This window comes from Erpetoichthys calabaricus, chromosome 13 (genome assembly GCF_900747795.2).
Source record: "Erpetoichthys calabaricus chromosome 13, fErpCal1.3, whole genome shotgun sequence".
Lineage (NCBI taxonomy): Eukaryota > Metazoa > Chordata > Cladistia > Polypteriformes > Polypteridae > Erpetoichthys > Erpetoichthys calabaricus.
The window spans coordinates 13,203,301-13,224,191 of record NC_041406.2 but is presented as its reverse complement, the minus strand read 5'-3'; positions in this window follow the sequence as shown (position 1 = coordinate 13,224,191).

The window sequence follows — 20,891 nt, the reverse complement described above, 5'->3', positions numbered from 1 at the left end:
AGATAGATAGATAGATAGATAGATAGATAGATAGATAGATAGATAGATAGATAGATAGATAGATAGATAGATAGATAGATAGATAGATAGATAGATAGATAGATAGATAGATAGATAGATACTTTATTAATCCCAATGGGAAATTCACATACTCCAGCAGCAGCATACTGATACAATAAATAATATTAAATTAAAGAATGATAATAATGCAGGTGAAAAACAGAAAATAACTTTGTATAATGTTAAATGTTAACGTTTACACCCCCGGGTGGAATTGAAGAGTCGCATAGTTTGGGAGAGGAACGATCTCCTCAATCTATCTGTCAGTGGAGCAGGACGGTGACAGCAGTCTGTCGCTGAAGCTGCTCTTCTGTCTGGAGATGATCCTGTTCAGTGGATGCAGTGGACTCTCCATAATTGATAGGAGCCTGCTGAGCGCCTGTCGCTCTGCCACAGATGTCAAGCTGTCCAGCTCCATGCCAACAATAGAGCCTGCCTTCCTCACCAGTTTGTCCAGGCGTGAGGCGTCTTTCTTCTTAATGCTGCCTCCCCAGCACACCACCGCATAGAAGAGGGCGCTCGCCACAACTGTCTGATAGAACATCTGCAGCATCTTATTGCAGATGTTGAAGGACGCCAGCCTTCTAAAGAAGTATAGTCGGCTCTGTTCTTTCTTACACAGAGCATCAGTATTGGCAGTCCAGTCTAATTTATTATCCAGCTGCACTCCCAGGTATTTATAGGTTTGCACCCTCTGCACACAGTCACCTCTGATGATCACACGGTCTATGAGGGGTCTGGGCTTCCTAAAATCCACCACCAGCTCTTTGGTTTTGCTGGTGTTCAGGTGTAGGTGGTTTGAGTCGGACCATTTAACAAAGTCATTGATTAGGTCCCTATACTCCTCCTCCAGCCCATTCCTGATGCAGCCCACGATAGCAGTGTCATCAGCGAACTTTTGCACGTGGCAGGACTCTGAGTTGTGTTGGAAGTCCGATGTATATAGGCTGAACAGGACCGGAGAAAGTACAGTCCCTTGTGGCGCTCCTTTGTTGCTGACCATAATGTCAGACGTGCAGTTCCCAAGACGCACATACTGAGGTCTGTCTTTAAGATAGTCCACGATCCATGCCACCAGGTATGAATCTAATCCCATTTCTGTCAGCTTGTCCCTAAGGAGCAGAGGTTGGATTGTGTTGAAGGCGCTAGAGAAGTCTAGAAACATAATTCTTACAGCACCACTGCCTCTGTCCAAGTGAGAGAGTGTAGCATATAGATGATGGCATCCTCCGCTCCCACCTTCTCCTGATATGCAAACTGCAGGTGTAACCTGTGTGTGTGTGTGCGAGACCATCAATTATGTTGTCTGTTTCTTTTTTTTTCAGAATTCACTGTCTTAATCTTCTTTATTTATTTATCTGGTTTGTACAATGCTATATACTGTATACACTGCCGTTCTTTATTATATTCTGTAAATGCCTTGAGCATGGGAAAGGCACTATATAAATAAAATGTATTATTATTATTATTATTAATAAGAGCAGTATGGTTTCATGCCAAGAAAGAGCACCACAGACGCCATGTTTGCTCTGAGTGTTAAACAGTGCGTGCATCAAACTGGTGAGTGTCTGTGGCACCAAATCCTAATCCTCGATAAGAAGGATGATGCACACCAGAATTAAGGCAGAAAGATCTCAACTAACTGTTGAACGTTGCAAAGGAAGGAATAGTTGCAATGGCTTTGTAGAACTAAATGTTTATTTGCAGACAAATATTTATGTGTGGTTTCTGAAACAGAACAAATACAATAACATAAAATAACTCGCAAATTAAAGGCTCAGAGAACGCTGAAATTAACAGAGCGCTATGACGTGCTGTCGTTGACAAAAGGCACTAAATAAAACGTACCAAATACATTAGCGCTGTACAGACTCAAACAAATCACTATTTAAGCAACTATTACCAAGTCTGTTTTCTTCAAGAACTTATATATTACTAAAGAAGCAACATTTCTGAATGTACTTATACAGTTTTGAATGTTAAACTGAACACACTTTAACATAAAGGATTGTCTGACTTATTGGTAAAACAACGTTACGAGCTTTATCATTACTTTTAGAAAATTTTTCCTAATAAAATAAACAGCAAAGCGTAACTTACATCAAACAGACGCACACAAAGTCAACAAACAATTAAATAAATGCGGGTACATGCAGTACAGTGTTTTCCACGTATGAGATACAGAAATAATAGTGCGCATGCTCACACATAACCTGTGAGCGTGATTAACAGACAACGTGCTCAGACTTTTGTACTCTGAGGGTGTTGATGGAGAAGTTTAGAGAAGGCCAGAAGGAGTTACATTGCATCTTTGTGGACCTGGAGACAGCATATGACAGGGTGAGGAGAGAGGAGCTGTGGTATTGTGTGAAGAAGTCGAGAGTGGCAGAGAAGTACGTAAGAGTTGTACAGGATATGTATGAGGGAAGTGTGACCGTGGTGAGGTCTGCGGTAGGAATGACGGATGTATTCAATGTGGAGGTGGGATTACATCAGGGATTGGCTCTGAGCCCTTTCTTATTTGCAATGGTGATGGACAGGTTGACAGACGAGATTAGACAGGAGTCCCACTGGACTATGATGTTTGCTGATGACATTGTGATCTGTAGCGAGAGTAGGGAGCAGGCTGAGGAGACCCTGGAGAGGTGGAGATATGCTCTAGAGAGGAGAGGAATGAAGGTCAGTAGGAACAAGACAGAATACATGTGTGTGAATGAGAGGGAGGTCAGTGGAATGGTGAGGATGCTGGGAGTAGAGTTGGCGAATGTGGATGAGTTTAAATACTTGGGATCAACAGTACAGAGTAACGGGGATTGTGGAAGAGAGGTGAAAAGAGAGTGCAGGCAGAGTGGAGAAGAGTGTCAGGAGTAATTTGTGACAGACGGGTATCAACAAGAGTGAAAGTGAAGGTCTACAGGACGGTAGTGAGACCAGCTATGTTATATGGGCTGGAGACGGTGGCACAGGAGACAGAGCTGGAGGTGGCAGAGTTAAAGATGCTAAGATTTGCATTGGGTGTGACGAGGATGGACAGGATTAGAAATGAGGACATTAGAGGGTTGACTCAGGTGGGACGGTTTAGAGACAAAGTCAGAGAGGCGAGATTGTGTTTGTTTAGACATGTGCAGAGGAGAGATGCTGGGTATAATGAGAAAAGGGTGCTAAGGATAGAGCTACCAGGGAAGAGGAAGAGAGGAAGGCCTAAGAGGAGGTTTATGGATGTGATGAGAGAGAACATGAAGGTGATGGGTGTAACAGAGCAAGATGACGAGGACAGGAGGATATGGAAGAAGATGATCCAATGTGGCAACCCCTAACGGGAGCAGCCGAAAGAAGAAGGAGTGTTCCCTTATTTTAATTTTTATTTATTTCTTTCTTCTTCATGTAAAGCACTTTGAGATACATTATTTGTATGAAAATGTGCTGTAGAAATAAATGTTCTTGTTGTTGTTGTTCCCTCCTGGGGTAAAAGTGAGACACCGACTTGCTCCTTATGCACAGGAAGGGGTTTGTTAGAACACAAGCTCAGCAGCTGCCCAAAAGCCCTGAGAGATGGTCGCTATTGTTAGCCACATGACTAGAGGTTAAAAGCAGTGGCAAATACCGTTTCCTCGGCCATCCTCGCCAGTAAGGATCACTGCCCACCTAGCAAGAACATCGTCTTTGTGAGGGCAGGTGAACAGCCCCCTCTACAGCCCAAATCTAAGGCAGGTTTATTCACTCTGCACAAGACTGGCAGATAATGGTAGGCAACTTAAGTTCCCATTGCACATCGTAATAACATCACAATGACTCGATATAGTTGTACTGTCAGAAGCATTGAAACAACCAGTAATTATAGAACTCACTTCCCTGGGAGGATCGCATAGAGGAGTCATACGAGAGGAAGTATGCTGAATACAAGGACCTTCTGGAGCAGTGCCAGAGTCAAGGATGGCAAATTTGTTGCCTACCAGTGGAAGTGGGTTGTAGGGGCTTTGCCAGCCGCTCTCTCAGGAGTCAAAAAAAGAAGAGCAATCAGAGCCATCACAGAAACTACAGAAAGAGCCTCAAGATGACTCTGGATGAAGAGCAGCAATCCATGGACTATGGCTACTAGGACGCAAGTGATCATCCCACCCGGGTCATCTGGGTGAGGGTGTCTGATGTTGCGAGACGCAAAACACACAATGACCCAGGATACATTGTAGAGGGGCTACATAGTAATAGTGTTGTTCAATGTTTGTACTGAGTGCATTTTGTTTCCATCGTCCCGTTTGCTGTTTATAATGTGTGCGTCAGTGAATGTCGTCCCCGTAAATACAGGGTGGACGGATGATGGAAAGAGACCGCAGCCCCAAGATGGAAAGCACCTGTTTATAATCACATCCGGCTCATTACTATATAAACAATCAGGAGAGAACAGAGTGGAGAGAGGAGAAAGACGGAGATTACATTTTCATGACAATGAACCAACTTTACCTGCTGTTTTCCACATCGCAGTTTTGTAACCAGTTTGTTTTTCATTCCGCCGGACTTACTTCAAATCAATCATCACCAGAGACCCCGGGGTTGGACTACATTATCCAGCACACACCGAGGAGTCACGGTGAGGTTGTTCCATTTTTTCCAGGAAATAGAAACACATCACTTATCTGTTGCCCAGTCATCCACATTCAGGACAGTTGTATACTCGGACTCAAGTTCACTATCATTGGCATTTTCCGTATTCATTCATTATTATTTGTGTTTTGTGTTTGTCATACAGTGACCCCTCACTATATCGCGCTTCGTCTTTCGCGGCTTCACTCCATCGCGGATTTTAAATGTAAGCATATGTGAATATATATCGTGGATTTTTCACTGCTTCGCGGATGTCTGCGGTCTACAGTACGTGTGCTTCCTCAGTTGATTTGCCCATTTGAATTCAAACAAGGGACGCATTTGAATTCAAACAAGGGACGCTATTGGCGGATGGCTGAGAAGCTACCCAATCAGAGCACACGGTTAAGTTCCTGTGTGTTGCTGATTGGCTCAGCGACGCAGTGCTGCATTAACCAGGAAGTCTAATCTCACTCATTCAGCATTAACGCACGTTACTGCTACTGCTTCAGGGGCCGTGTCCAATCGCCAACAGAAGATGCAAATAATTGCAGAAAAGGTAAAAGTTTTGGATATGATGAAGGAAGGAAACAGCTACACCGCTGCAGGACACCATTACGGCATCAATGAGTCCACGATTCTTTTTATTTAAAAAGGAGGAAAAGCATATAAGATCTACGGCCGCAGTGTCCTTTAACCAGGGTGCAAAACGAGTTGCAAGTGGACGTGATAAGGCAGTAGTCTGGATGGAATCTGCCTTAGGGATTTGGATTGAAGAGTGCTGGAAGGAGAACAATGGCGGTGCTACACAGTCGCCTGAAGAGGATCCTTTAGAAGAGCTGTAACGCTATGCTTTGTTGTGTAGTAAAATTAAACTCATTGTTATCGGACAATTCATCGTGTCATTGTTGGTGAGTAACCATAATTAATTATTTACGTACAGTACTTATTACATGTACATAGTTTAGTGTCACTGTACACACATTTTACTGTATACAATTTTTCTTGCATTATACGTATTTATTGCTGGTAGCCTGTCTGTCGTAATGGCTGTAACATATGTGATATCGGAGACGCTCGATATCTTTAAAATAATATTTAGGTTTTACTGTATATAAACTGTGTTTACATACATAATTTCAACGAATCTTACCTAATATCTAAGAGAATACAAAGGGTTTATGCTGTATAATTGTGCGTGAAATGTTTATAATAGTGTGGGAGAGTTTATAAGGGCTTAAAATATATAAAAATAACCATATGAACATATGGTTTCTACTTCGCGGATTTTCTTATTTTGCGGGGGGTTCTGGAACGCAACCCCCGCGATGGAGGAGGGATTACTGTACGTTACTGGGACAAGGGAGGGTTTGTTATTGTATATACAGTATGGTGTTGTCACTTTGTTAGTTTGGAGGAGGGATATACATATCTATATCTATACTTATTTTCTATGTGTGAAATTTGCCTTTTTTGTTATTGTTTGATTTAACATATTTATCCACCTATTTTTACATATCTGCTTTTTTGTGCTTATGTTTAAATCGCCGATGGTGGGGAAAATTTTATTTGTTAGAGGTACGGCTTAGTATTTATAGATTAGCCTAAGTAATTTATCCAGGGGGCGGCACGGTGGCGCAGTGGGTAGCGCTGCTGCCTCGCAGTTGGGTGATCTGGGGACCCGGGTTCGCTTCCCGGGTCCTCCCTGCGTGGAGTTTGCATGTTCTCCCCGTGTCTGCGTGGATTTCCTCCGGGCACTCCGGTTTCCTCCCACAGTCCAAAGACATGCAGGTTAGGTGGATTGGCGATTCTAAATTGGCCCTAGTGTGTGCTTGGTGTGTGGATGTGTTTGTGTGTGCCCTGCGGTGGGTTGGCACCCTGCCCAGGATTGTTTCCTGCCTTGTGCCCTGTGTTGGCTGGGATTGGCTCCAGCAGACCCCCGTGACCCTGTGTTTGGATTCAGCGGGTTGGAAAATGGATGGATGGATGGAATTTATCCAGGTCACAGGTCTTGGAAGTGCAGCTGCCGGCTGGGTAAGGGGTCAGCCGTTACAACATCACTGAAGATGCATCCTGGTGCTTCAAAAGGATGCAATGCCATGAAAACGATAACACAATTCACATGAGAGCATCACACAGTTGCTGCAGATTTGTCAGCTGCACATCCAAGATGTGAATCTCCTGCTCCACCACATCCCAAAGGTGCTCTATTGGATTGAGATCTGGTGACTGTGGAGGCCTTTTGAGTCCAGTGAACTCATTGTCATGTTCAGGAAACCAGTTGGAGATGATCTGAGCTTTGTGACATGGCACATTATCCTGCTGGAAGGAGCCATCAGAAGATGATGAACATGGACACAGGTTTCTAAACTCTTTTGGGATCCCCCCCCCACTAATGGAACGACATGCAGAAGAGCGTCCCGAAGCAACCGCAGGCTCCCAGCACTGTAGCAGTTTGCCGTAAAAGCCGCAGTCGCTCTATAAACGCCTGTCGTTGATGGGTGATGCCAGGAACATTATAAATAAACAGGATTACTTGGCCACTAACCTGGTCAGGACCCTATCTGATTGCTGTGTCTCTGTATAGGAGAGTGGCAGTACCCACTACAATAAATAACCACGCTGTTCCTGTTTCACCCTGAATAAAGCTGGTGTTGCTAAAGTACTGAGACTCAGCCTCGTGTTTTGGGGTACAAGACAGGGACTCACACGTTACAACACACACACACACACACACACACACACACACACACACACGTGGTCACAATGCTATAGCAAACATTAAACGCTCATACGGACGTTGACTATACACGTGAGGCACACTGACTGACACCGAGCATAAGAGACAATTACCCACAATCCCACGGTGAGACAGAGAGAGAGAAGAACCATCGGCTCAGCTGTGATCACGTGACGCTCGGCCGACAAAGCGTATTGCAAGACCTCGCTCGTTTCTCAAGTTAAAATTTATTTTAAAAATTAGCACATCTTGCAAAACACTCACAAACTAAGTTACTGGCAATCCAAGGTTTTACTGTACATTTAATAATAAAATATATTCTACAGAGGGTGGCATGGTGGCGCAGTGGGTAGCGCTGCTGCCTCGCAGTTAGGAGACACGAGTTCGCTTTCCAGGTCCTCCCTGCGTGGAGTTTGCATGTTCTCCCCGTGTCTGCGTGGGTTTCCTCCCACAGTCCAAAGACATGCAGGTTGGGTGCATTGGCGATCCTAAATTGTCCCTAGTATGTGCTTGGTGTGTGTGTGTGTGTGTCCTGTGGTGGGCTTCCCTGCCTGGGGTTTGCTTCCTGCCTTGCACCCTGGGATTGGCTCCAGCAGACCCCCGTGACCCTGTAGATAGGATATCGTGGGTTGGATGGATGGATGTATTGTACAGGATATGCAATTAATGATCAATATTCATTCACTATTCATTTTATGTTTTGAAGAAAACATCATGAAGGTGTTGTCCATGTCTCCACACACATTCTTGACAGCCTGTTGTGGAAACTCTGCATTGCTCGACATAACAAGTCAACAGGAATGCCAACGATTTCCTCTTCAGTCCTCCTTTTTAGTTCAGCAATGGTTGCAGGACATGTGCGGGACACTTGGCTTTTAAGAAGTCCCCACAGAATCAAAAAAAATCACAGACAGTGAGATCTGGGGATCATGGAGGCCATGGAATATCACTATTGCGTGAAATGACGCGCCTTCCACAACAATCGTCGAATAGCTGCCATCGATTGTCGGGCAGAATATGCAAAGTGGCTCCACCTGGGGACTTCTTTTTTTAAGGCTGAACCAGTTTCTTCGAAATTACACACCCGTGTTGCAATCGCATGAGCAGACGGGACACGATCGTGACGTCCTAACTGGTAATGACGCAGCAGTTCCCTTTGCGTAGCCGGCACACGATCACCTTTCTTATACAGGGCTTTCACAGTGCTCCACTGCTCCATTATAACTAACTAGCCAACCTGCGGCATAGCATACGCCGCATAATTATGTATTGATGGGTGAACACTTCCTGAAAGACACAGTTGTCCAAATGGGGAGGGTTTCAGGATACGACTGTAAGGGAACTCTGAAGAGAGCAACATAAAATTGTCCGTGACTGAAAACTGGAGGACCGCTGCCGCGCCCTCACCTCCCAGAGCGAGGGACGGGGCTGGACGTCAGTCGCGCACGGAGGGCGGAACGGGGTGTGAGGGGAAGGATGCCCAGTGAGGACGATGTATTGATGGGTGAACACTTCCCGAAAGACACAGTTGTAGAAATGGGGTGGGTTTGAGGATACGACTGTAAGGTTACATCCTCTACATAGGCAAGTTCGATCGTCTGACGCCCATTCTAGTCTGCCGATGTCTTAGTCATCTCTAAGTCATCGTTCAGTACGCACTGCCTGCTCATGTGCCCGCCCCCAACTCCTCACCTGAATTGCTTTCGTCTGTGTACAGTCCACATGCACTTGTGAGTCACGTTGACTGTTCATTTTCCAACAACTGCCTCAGTCAGTTTCGTCTCTGCTACAGTCCACATGCACCTCTGAGCCACGTTGACTTTTCATTGTTCTTTTTGTCCGGGCTGGGTGAGGTTTCCCGTGTTGAGTCTAATTAAGCCAAAGGCTCCACACCTAGTGGTGCCCTTCCGTCAATTCCTTTAAGTTTCAGCTTTGCAACCATACTCCCCCCGGAACCCAAAGACTTTGGTTGCCCGGCAGATCATGGGAATAACGCAGCCAGATCACCATTCGGCATCGTTTATGATTGGAACTACGACGGTATGTGATCGTCTTCGAACTTCCGACTTTCATTCTTGATTAATGAAAACATTCTTGGCAAATGCTTTCACTCTCGCGCGAATTGTTGGTGGGCGGGGCTCTGACGTGCGTGTGCCATGCTCGGCGGTTTAATGAATTGCTGGTGGGCGGGGCTATGTGAGGTGGCGTGCGTGGCTCTGTCGTGCGTATCACACGATCTGTCTTGCGTGCTGCTTCTTGCATGCCCTGGTCGGCTGCTTAGTGAATTATATATATATATATAGATGGTATGAAATTTTGTAGACAAACGTTTTCCGTGTTCCTGCAGGACCATCTAAGAAGAGGCATGTTTGTCACGGATGCGAATCGCTGTATGCAGCCTGTAAAACAGTTTGCAATGGTGGACATGGTCGTGCATCGTAACCGAAAAGAATAATGAAAAGTCAACGTGGCTCAGAGGTGCATGTGGACTGTAGCAGAGACGAACGCGACTGACGTGGTTGTTTGTGAGATGTGGTGTCCGAGTTGGTGGACATGGCTCTGTGAGTTGTCGTCGTATCCCATGGTCTTAGAGTTGGTGAGCGGGGCTCTGTGAGTTGCCAGGCGTGGCTCTGTCTTGCGTGCTTCATGGGTGTCTTGCTTGCACTGGCGGCTTAGTGAATTATATATATAGATGGCAAGGGGTCCTAAATGTGGTCACATTGGTGCCAAACAACTGCTGACGCCCCAGGGTCACCAATAGTTCCAAAATTTCCAGTTTCCCTGGGCCACCCTATATTTCATTGTCACGCTTCATAAGACTTTCTGCAGCTAAACAAATACAGGAAATAAACTTGTGTGGACTTGAAAAGATTTAAAGTGATTTGGCACATGTGAGAAGTGAAAACGATTTTTGGACGAAGTGGACTTACCAAGTGAATTGTGTGGTGAGATGGCTAAGACTTTGGACTTCACACCCTGAGGTTGTGGGTTCAAGTCCCACTATTGTCACTATGTGACCATCAGAAGGTCACTTGACCTGCCTGTGTTCCATTTGGAAACCAAAACAAAGAAATTGAACCAATTGTACCATAAATGTCTAAGTTGCCTTGGATAAAAGCGTCAGCCAAATAACTAAATGCATATAAAACGCAAATGATTCCTTTAAAGACAAAAAGTGGCATTGCTATACTTGTATTTTTATTATTATTATTATTACCACACTTATATTAACGTCACCTGTTTGTTGTCTGATACAAATATTGTAATCGATATTTAACCCACTTTCTATTGTCCAAATGGCTTGACATTTAGCACACTTACTCACTTCTGATGACAATGCATGAATCAATAATCAGTTTCACTAACTGATCAATTAATCCATGTTAATTAAGAAATGAAATTTTCATATGAAGAATAGTTTAAGATTTCACCAATAGATGGCGCTAGCAACAGATAGAAATATTAAAGGAAGTGTTAAAATACTGATTACAAAATTATACTAAAACAAACCCAAGATTAAAAAGCTGAAAATAATAAATATATATATATATATATATATATATATATATATATATATATATATATATATATATATGTATATATATATATAAAATAGTTTTTAAAAAACCATACTTATATTAAGTTAAAAAGTTTACTAAAAAGTAAAAAATATGTCTCACATACATCACTTGAAAAATAAAAGCGTGGGCACTTTTCATCAATCAACATTCAAAAAACACTTAAAATCTTACCAAAAGCGCCCACCTTTTATTTTACGAGTGATGTATGAGAGACATATTTTTTACTTTTTAGTAAACTTTTTAACTTAATATAGCCTAAGCGTGGTTTTTAAAAAGTATTTTTATATATGTATTATTTTAATTTTAATCCTTGTATATACCAGTTATTTTTGTTTTTGAATGGAAATCTTAAATTTGAAGCAACACGTAATGTTACGTATGTCTGCATTTTCTATATTTCTTTGTGTCTGTCTGATGCTGTTCTGTTTTCATATTGATCACAGAGCCACATGGTTTATGACTTCTTACGGGAGCCAACAATAGAAGTGCGATGAGTGACGTCAAAAAGACAAACATACAAAGGTCGGGCCATTTGATTTCTTGTTCATCCAATATTACAGATTAAGGATTGAGCCCTGTGCTTGCTGGGATGGGCTGCAAGACCCCCCGTAACCCGGCTTGGAAAATGTTAAGGTATGGTAAAGTACAATAAACATGAACTATATGACTATTAAACCACCTAATGCCAATATACAACAACAACATTTATTTCTATAGCACATTTTCATACAAACAATGGAGCTCAAAGTGCTTTACATGATGAAAAAAGAGAAAAAAGACAAAATAAATAATTAAAATTAGGGAACACTAATTAACATAAAATAAAAGTAAGGTCTGACGGCCAGGGAGGACAGAAAAAACAAAAAAAACTCCAGACGGCTGGAGAAAAAAATAAAATCTGCAGGGGGTCCGAGGCCATGAGACCACCCAGCCCCCTGTAGGCAGTCTACCTAACATAAATGACCTCAATCAGTCCTCATGGTATTCAGGGTTCTCCTGGAAGAATTTGATTATGACAGTCATGTGGACTTCTGGCCTTTAATCCATCAATGTAAGGACATCACGGTGCTTTGATCAGGTGGTGGCGCAGATCACAACAACACAGAAAACCGGAAAAAGAACAACAGAGAAAGTAGGGGTTAGTATGGATTTTGGAGCCACCATGAATAATAATGATAATTAATTGAATATACAGAGCATCAGGATTTAACTAAGATGAAGCTACGAGAAAGTCATGTTACAGTAATGAGTTTTCAGCAGTGTTTTAAAGAGCTCCACTGTATTAGCCTGGTGACTTTCTATCGGTCAGCTATTCCAGATTTTAGGTGCATAACAGCAGAAGGCCGCCTCACCACTTCTTTTAAGTTTAGCTCTTGGAATTCTAAGTAGACACTCATTTGAGGATCTAAGGTTATGATTTGGAGTGTAAGGTGAGAGACATTCCGAAATATAAGAGAGCGAGATTATTTAAGGCTTTGTAAACCATAAGCAGGATTTTAAAGTAAATTCTAAATGACACAGGTAACCAGTGTAGTGATACTAAGACTGGGGTGATGTGCTCGGATTTTCTTTTCCTAGTTAAGATTCTAGCAGCTGCATTCTGCACTCGTTGTAATCGATTGATGTCTTTTTTGGGTGGTCCTCAGAGGAGTGCATTACAGTAATCTAGCCGACTGAAAACAAAAGCGTGAACTAATTTTTCAGCATCTTGCAATGTTATAAGAGATCTAACTTTTGTTATATTTCTTAAGTGAAAAAATGGTGTGCTAGTAATGTGATTAATATCCATCCATTTTCCAACCCGCTGAATCCGAACACGGGGGTCTGCTGGAGCCAATCCCAGCCAACACAGGGCACAAAGGCAGGAACCAATCCCGGGCAGGGTGCCAATCCACCGCAGGACACACACAAACACACCAAGCACCAATTTAGAATCACCAATCCACCTAACCTGCATGTCTTTGGACTGTGGGAGGAAACCCACACAGACACGGGGAGAACATGCAAACTCCACGCAGGGAGGACCCGGGAAGTGAACCCAGGTCCCCAGATCTCCCAAATGCGAGGCAGCAGCGCTACCCACTGCGCCACCGTGCTGCCCATATGTGATTAATATGTGATTTAAAATTCAGGTCAGAGTCAATAGTTACCCCTAAATTCTTTACCTTTGTCTTGACTTTTAATCCTAATGCATCAAATTTATTTCTAATAACCTCATTATATCCATTATTGCCAATCACTAAAATTTCTGTTTTCTCTTTATTTAGTTTGAGAAAATTACTACTCATCCATTCAGAAACACAAGTAAGACATTAGGGTCAGTGAATCAAGAGAGTTGGGGTCATCAGGTGCTATTGATAAATACAGTCGTGTGTCATCAGCATAGCTGTGGTAGCTCACATTATGCCTTGAGATAATCTGACCTAATGGAAGCATGTAAATCGAAAAGAGCAGCAGACCCAGGATAGAGCCTTGTGGACATCTATATAGAATATCAGGGGTCTTTGAAGTATAATTGTGGCTCTGAGGCTAGAGATCTGCACTGGCAATCGGAAGGTTGCCGGTTCGAATCCCGTAAATGCCAAAAGGGACTCTGCTCTGTTGGGCCCTTCATCAAGGCCCTTAACCTGCAATTGCTGAGCGCTTTGAGTAATGAGAAAAGCGCTATATAAATGCAAAAAATTATTAAAAATTATTATTATTATAACTAACAAAGAATATACAATCACAGCAGTGTGCATTATATTAATATTGTAAAAATACATATACAGTAAAAATGATAAATTAATTATAATATCCATGCATATACATGACATGAGAATTGACAATAGGGAATCATGTAGCTCAACAGCCTTACAAATAAGGGGGTCACAGTGGTTCTTTAGGGCAATGCCATATGGCATAGGTTCTTAAACATTGGGTGTGTCACATGTTGTCAAATTTGGGTTTGCTTTTGGAATTATAAGCAGGATGCTATTAGAAGATCTAAGGTTATGACTTGGGGTGCAGGGGGACGGGCGCTCCAACATAGAGGAAGGAGCAGGATTATTTATGGCTTTGTACACCATTCTAGTGTAATGACCCTAGCACTGGTGTGATGTGCTCCGATTTTCTTTTTCTGGTTACGATTCCTGCTCCTGCATTCTGAACTACCTGCAACAGATTGTTAGACCAGTTAGGAGTCGACTAAACACAAATGCATGAATTAGTTTCTTTGCATCTTGTGGTGTCACAAGAAGACAGTCAGAAGTTAAATGGAAAAATGCAGTCTGGTTAATATGTGATGTAAAGTTAAGGTCAGAGTCCAAGACTACACCTAAACTCTTTACTTCTGCCTTGACTTTCACTCCTAAGGGGTCAGGATTATTTCTAATTCCCTAACTATTTCCATTTCTTTCCTTATTTAGCTTGAGGAAATTACTACTCATCCATTCAAACCACACGTGATGATCAATATTCCATTTCGGTGGACCTTTCAGGGTGCTCTTTAGTTCCTTTCTAGCCTCTGTGACTTTAAGCATTTGTCTCCCATGATACAACGCAGAGCACACGCTGCACTGGTTCTTTCGTGATAGACACCTGATACATCTCCGGTTATCAGACTTTCAGGCTGGGCTGTTATCCAATCAGCGTTACTCATCTTCACCCTTGGCTGTTTTATTTTGTTTATCGCTTTCTGCACATCCCTCTGCGGTCCCTCAGCATGGAGATTTAGATAAGAGAAAGGCGTCACAACCGCGAGGCACCTGGGGGTTTAGGATTCTGATTCATGTTTGCCTCTGCATTCCGATATTAAAAAAAGGAGAAATGGATATTATCTTCATCTTGAGTATAGTGTATCACATTATATATTAGATATTTTTTTGTTTAAAAAATATCCAAAAAAAATTAATAATAAGAGGATAAAGCAAAAAATATATGTTTGATAGAAGCAAGAGAATGGCAGTTATGCTATAGTAGGGCTTTTACACTGGCTCAAGTTTCTTTTAATTTTATTTTTTGTGCCTATCAATTTATTATTTCATTTTTTAAATTATTTTATCACTTGATTATGTCATACATTGTTGTTATTGCAGGTTATTTAGTTTTCTGGTTAGGGTCCCTCAATTCATGGTACTGTACATGGTGCACCAAGAGGTCGTGAGCCCGAGAGAGGGCGTCAGCGTTGGCATGAAGAGACCCCTCCTGAAGAACGAGCGAAAACTTGTATTGTTGCAGGTCAAGAAACCACAGAGTGACCCGCGGATTCGACTCCTTGTGAAGGGCCATCCACATTAAGGGTGCATGGTCCGTCACCAGAGTGAACTCCTGGCCCAAGAGGTAGTACCACAAATACATAATCGGCCACTTAATCGCCAAGGCTTCCTTCTCCGCTGCTGCATACCTGGTCTCCCAATCCAATAGTTTCTGGCTCAGGTACATGACGGGGTGTTCTACACCGTCGACGCTTTGGCTTAACACGGCTCCCAAGCCTGTGTCCGAAGTGTCCATCTGGAGGATAAATGAAAGAGAAAAGTTAGGGGATATTAATATAGGTGCTGAAGTCAGAGCCTTGTTTCAAGTCACCGTATGCAGCTTCCGCCTTGTCAGACCCATACCACAAGGTTGGGAGCTCTTTTCTTCGTTAAGTCGGTCAAGGCCGCCTCTCTCTCTCAGAGAACCACGGTACAAACTGGCGGTAGTACCCAGCCAAACTAAGAAATGATCAGACCAGCCGCTTGTTTCGTGGACGGGGCCATGTCAGAATGATATATAATTTTGAACACTGTGGCTTCACAGTACCCCCGGCCCAACAGGTAGCCGAAATATTTAGCTCCTCTGAGTCCAAAGAAACATTTCTTGGGATTGATCTGAAGCCCGGCCTCTTCTAGTGCCCTCAATACCGCTGTGACCTGCTGTACGTGTGTCTTCCACATGCTGGAATAGATAAAGACATCATCTAGGTAGGCAGCACTATACGCGTTATGGGATCGGAGTACTCTGTCCACCAGACACTGGAAAGTTGCAGGCGCCCCATGTAACCCGAATGGAAGGACACGATACTGCCAGTGCCTGCTAGGGGTGCTAAACGCTGTTTTTGCCTTTGCGGATTCCGTTAAAGGAACCTGCCAGTACCCTTTCATCATGTCAGTTGTGGTCAGGAATCTAACTGGTCCCAGTCTCTCGAGGAGGTCGTCCACATGTGGCATGGGATAAGCATTGAACTGGGAATCCTGGTTAAGTCATTGCAAAACCTCCAACTGCCGTCGGGCTTAGCGACATGGACGATGGGGCTGGACCAGGGAACTAAAACTTTCCTCAATCACTCCTAGTTCCAGCATTCGCTTGATTTCCAGTTCCACCTCAGCTTTCTTTGTATAGGGTGTAGCAGTAGATGCTCGTGTCCACCTCTCGAACCCTCAGGTACCACTCTGATAACCAGGTGAATATATAATAATATTTCTTTTTATTACTATAAGGTGCACCAAGCACTCCTTCCACCACACTCATATACAATAAACAATTCTTCTCAATAATAACTCTCCTCCTTGCCCAGACACGTCGCCACCCTACCTCCCAGCTCAGCTCAGTGTCTGGGCTTACCCATAGTCCTTTTATAGCCCCTGACCCGGAAGTGGCTCCAAGCCAAACCCACAAGTCCGTTTTCCTTCCGGGTCAGGGCAAAGTCCTTTTCTTCATCCCGGGAGCACATCGCTTCTTCCAGTCACGTGACTGGGATGCACTCCCGGATTATAGGGCACACAAGAGCTTACTAGCCCCCCTACAGCGACTCCTGGCGGCCCCCCAAGGTATCCAGCAGGGCTGTGTCAAAACACTACAAAGTCCATGAGGCCCTGCTGGAACTCGGGGCACAAATATGCTGTCCAGAGGGCTCCTCCTAGCGGCCTGGGGGTGATGACCGGAGTCCCTAGCCGGTCGTCTGTCACAAGGGACACTCTCGGACAATCACCCCCAGGTCAGTCAATATGTCATGTGCAACTAGAGAGGTCCAACAGAGTTTTCCACTCACCACCTCTGGGGCAGAACGAATAGCTGATTCCAGCTCCTGCCTCTGTCTGAAAGATAATTCCTCGCCGAAATTAATCTGAGAGAGCGTAATAAGCCCCTTTCATTTCTTCCCCAGAAACCAGCCCACGTCTGTGGGTCTCGTCTACATTCTCCGTTAGGTAAGACGCAAGCCCGGATTTGCCTTTTTGAAGCGGAGCCTGCACCGTGTCACTCCTGACCCTCAGACACACTCCCCGCCCAGAAACTCAGCTCCGGTACTTTCTCACCTGGTTTAACTTTGGATTCTGTCCCGGTTTCTTCTGGGATGCCATCCTGCCAACTACGCCACTGTGAAAGCACGAGACTTCAGACATGGGAAAGGTTTGGGGCAGCCACCCGTATAATCTGTTCCTGTTCTTCCTATTATGGTGTTCTTCATCATACAGTATAATCAGCCTCTGCGATTTGCTTGATGTTCAGCAGATACTGCTGCTCTTCTTCTTCTTCTCCTTCCTATTATGGTGTTCTTCATCACATAAACAGCCTCTGTGATTTTCTTGATGCTCAGCAGATAGTGATGCTCTTCTTCTTCGTATTATTATGGTGTTCTTTGTCATGTTGTCAGCCTCTGTGATTTGCTTGATGTTCAGCAGATGTCACTGCTCTTCCTTTTCTTTCCTCTATGCCACTTGATTTTGCAATCACCTTGTCATAATAAACCCACAACCAGAGGTCACTTTGCCAAGGTTGCCGCTACTTCACATTTTTTGACTTTCCAGAACATATCAGGTTATAAGCTTTCAGTTAAGATCAAGATCAAGGTTTTAGCCTCAGTAGTTCATGAGTAGATGGACAGACCTTAGCATTGTCATTCATGGATTATTTAATAGTGTAGATTTTGGTTCAGAAAAAAAAATCAAATCGCAAAAAATATTTTCTCCATGTTTTAGAACAGCAATCTCAGTGTTACTTCCAATAGCAGATTCTGTTCCTCTTGTCAGACAAATTTATTTATCTGCTGCGGTAGTGGCATGTTGAGCAGTCTTTTCTGGAGATCATCACCTTACACAGAACATACCCTTGTCACGATCTACCTTTAACATTTCTCCATGTAAAGTAGAAGTTTGTTGCACCTAAAATAGTCCTGTCATGTTTCATTTTCTCTATGCTTATTCTTGTGATGAAAGCAGGCAGCAAGAGGCCCTTGTTACATTACCATATTCATCCAGGAGTGCACAGTTCTGTCCTGGATGACTGACCTTACAAGTCCACATGGGCTGATAATTATTTGATTATGAAGAGTATGAAGCTCAAGGGAATCTAATTCTGGATTCAAGTTACGTTACTGTACAGTTTAATGCAGTCTTGTTTGACCTTAAAAAATGTTTTTTGATTGGACTCACTGTGAAAATCGGCAGTTCCACCTAGCTGAGTGGTGAAGATCAGGCTTTGAAGTTTCCATCTGACTGATGTTCTTTCAATGGGGTGGGGCCTCCACATTCCCATCCGATTGGCTAAACATTGATGACTTCTCTCACGTGTCTGCCAGTATTTGTCCCATTGGCCGGGGTTCAAAATTGTGTTTCCTGTTGTCTTTGTGTTTATTTGTAACAAGAAAATGTCTGGGTTATGACCCATGTGTTTTGTGGGTGGTTCCTCCAAGAGGCGGGGCCACCTGCCAATCACCACCAGGAACTGCCCCTCACCCTATAAATTGGAGGGCCTTCCATAGTTCCTGGTGGTTCATTTCGAATGCTCTAGGGCAGGGGTGGTTACAGCTTTTTGTTCCAACCCAGTTGCTTAATTACAAAAACAATCCTGTCCAATGATTTCATTTCATGGCTTGTTAGTGCTTTAACTCTGCATGTCAGGTCATTCTGAGATCCTGGATTTTTGTTTCGTTTCTAAGGATATCAATACTGATATCACCAATACTGGACTGCCAATATTGATGCTCTGTGCAAGAGAGGACAGAGCCGACTATACTTCCTTAGAAGGCTGGCGACCTTCAACATCTGCAAAAAGATGCTGCAGATGTTCTACCAGACGGTTGTGGCACGTGCCCTCTTCTACGCGGTGGTGTGCTGGGGAGACAGCATAAAGGACACCACACGCCTGCACAAACTGGTGAGGAAGGCAGGCTGTATTGTATGCATGGAGCTGGGCAGTCTAACGTCTGTGGCAGAGCGACGGGCACTGAGCAGACTCCTGTCAATCATGGAGAATCCACTGCATCCACTGAACAGGATCATCTCCAGACAGAGGAGCAGCTTCAGCAACAGACTGCTGTCACTGTCCTGCTCCACTGACAGACTGAGGAGATCGTTCCTCCGCCACACTATGCGACTCTTCAATTCCACCTTAAACGTTAACATTTAACATTATACAAAGTTACTGTCTGTTATACCTGCATTGTTATCACTCTTTAATTTAATATTGTCTTTATCAATATGTGCCTTTCATATCTATCTATCTATCTATCTATCTATCTATCTATCTATCTATCTATCTATCTATCTATCTATCTATCTATCTATCTATCTATCTGTGCCTTTCATATCTATCTATCTATCTATCTATCTATCTATCTATCTATCTATCTATCTATCTGTGCCTTTCATATCTATCTATCTATCTATCTATCTATCTATCTATCTATCTATCTATCTATCTATCTATCTATCTATATGTGCCTTTCATATCTATCTATCTATCTATCTGTGCCTTTCATATCTATCTATCTATCTATCTATCTATCTATCTATCTATCTATCTATCTATCTATCTATATGTGCCTTTCATATCTATCTATCTATCTATCTATCTATCTATCTATCTATCTATCTATATGTGCCTTTCATATCTATCTATCTATCTATCTATCTATCTATCTATCTATCTATCTATCTATCTATCTATCTATCTATCTATCTATCTATATGTGCCTTTCATATCTATCTATCTATCTATCTATCTATCTGTGCCTTTCATATCTATCTATCTATCTATCTATCTATCTATCTATTTATCTATCTATATGTGCCTTTCATATCTATCTATCTATCTATCTATCTATCTATCTATCTATCTATCTATCTATCTAGCTATCTATATGTGCCTTTCATATCTATCTATCTATCTATCTATCTATCTATCTATCTATCTATCTATCTATCTATCTATCATATAGTGCCTTTCTTATCTATCTATCTATCTATCTATCTATCTATCGAATCTTTGTCAGTTGACTGCTTTGGTCTGGTGGGCGTGGTTGTGGGTTGCTGGCCGGCTTCGTTCTTGGAGGGTCTCTGTGAGTATTTGTATTTTCTAGCTTTTTTTTCTTCTTTCTCTTAGTTACTATATTACTGTTGTAAAGTTTGCTGTTAGTTAAGACACGGCCTTGGCGTATTTTTGGCCATGGCCGTGTCCAAAGAATCAGTGCCGGGGTTATTGCCAAAGTTTTATGAGAATCTCTCCCGCCGCAATGGCGCTAAGATCTTGGCAGATCCGATGGTCTCTGTTGAGACGTGTGTGGAGGCAGTTGGGAGAGTAGTTGGATATAAAAATGTTCGCTCGGCATCAAGGATGAATAAATCGGTGGTGTTTTTTGTAAATGAGGAATCCCTGGTGAATCAGTTGGTAGAGGAAGGGTTAGTTATAAGCGGAGCGCTTGTCCCTGTGTTGCCTTTATCAACACCTGCTAAAAAAGTAATAGTTTCAAATGTTCCTCCATTTTTAAAGAACGATGTTCTGGTAAATGAACTGAAGCGTTATGGCCAGATCGTTTCAGAATTAACCATGATCCCTCTTGGATGCAAACGGCATGAATTAAAACACGTTGTTTCGTTTCGTAGACAAGTATATATGATATTAAACAACATGAATGACGATATCAATGTAGCCCTCTGATTTAAAGTGGACGGCAGTGACTATGTTGTTTT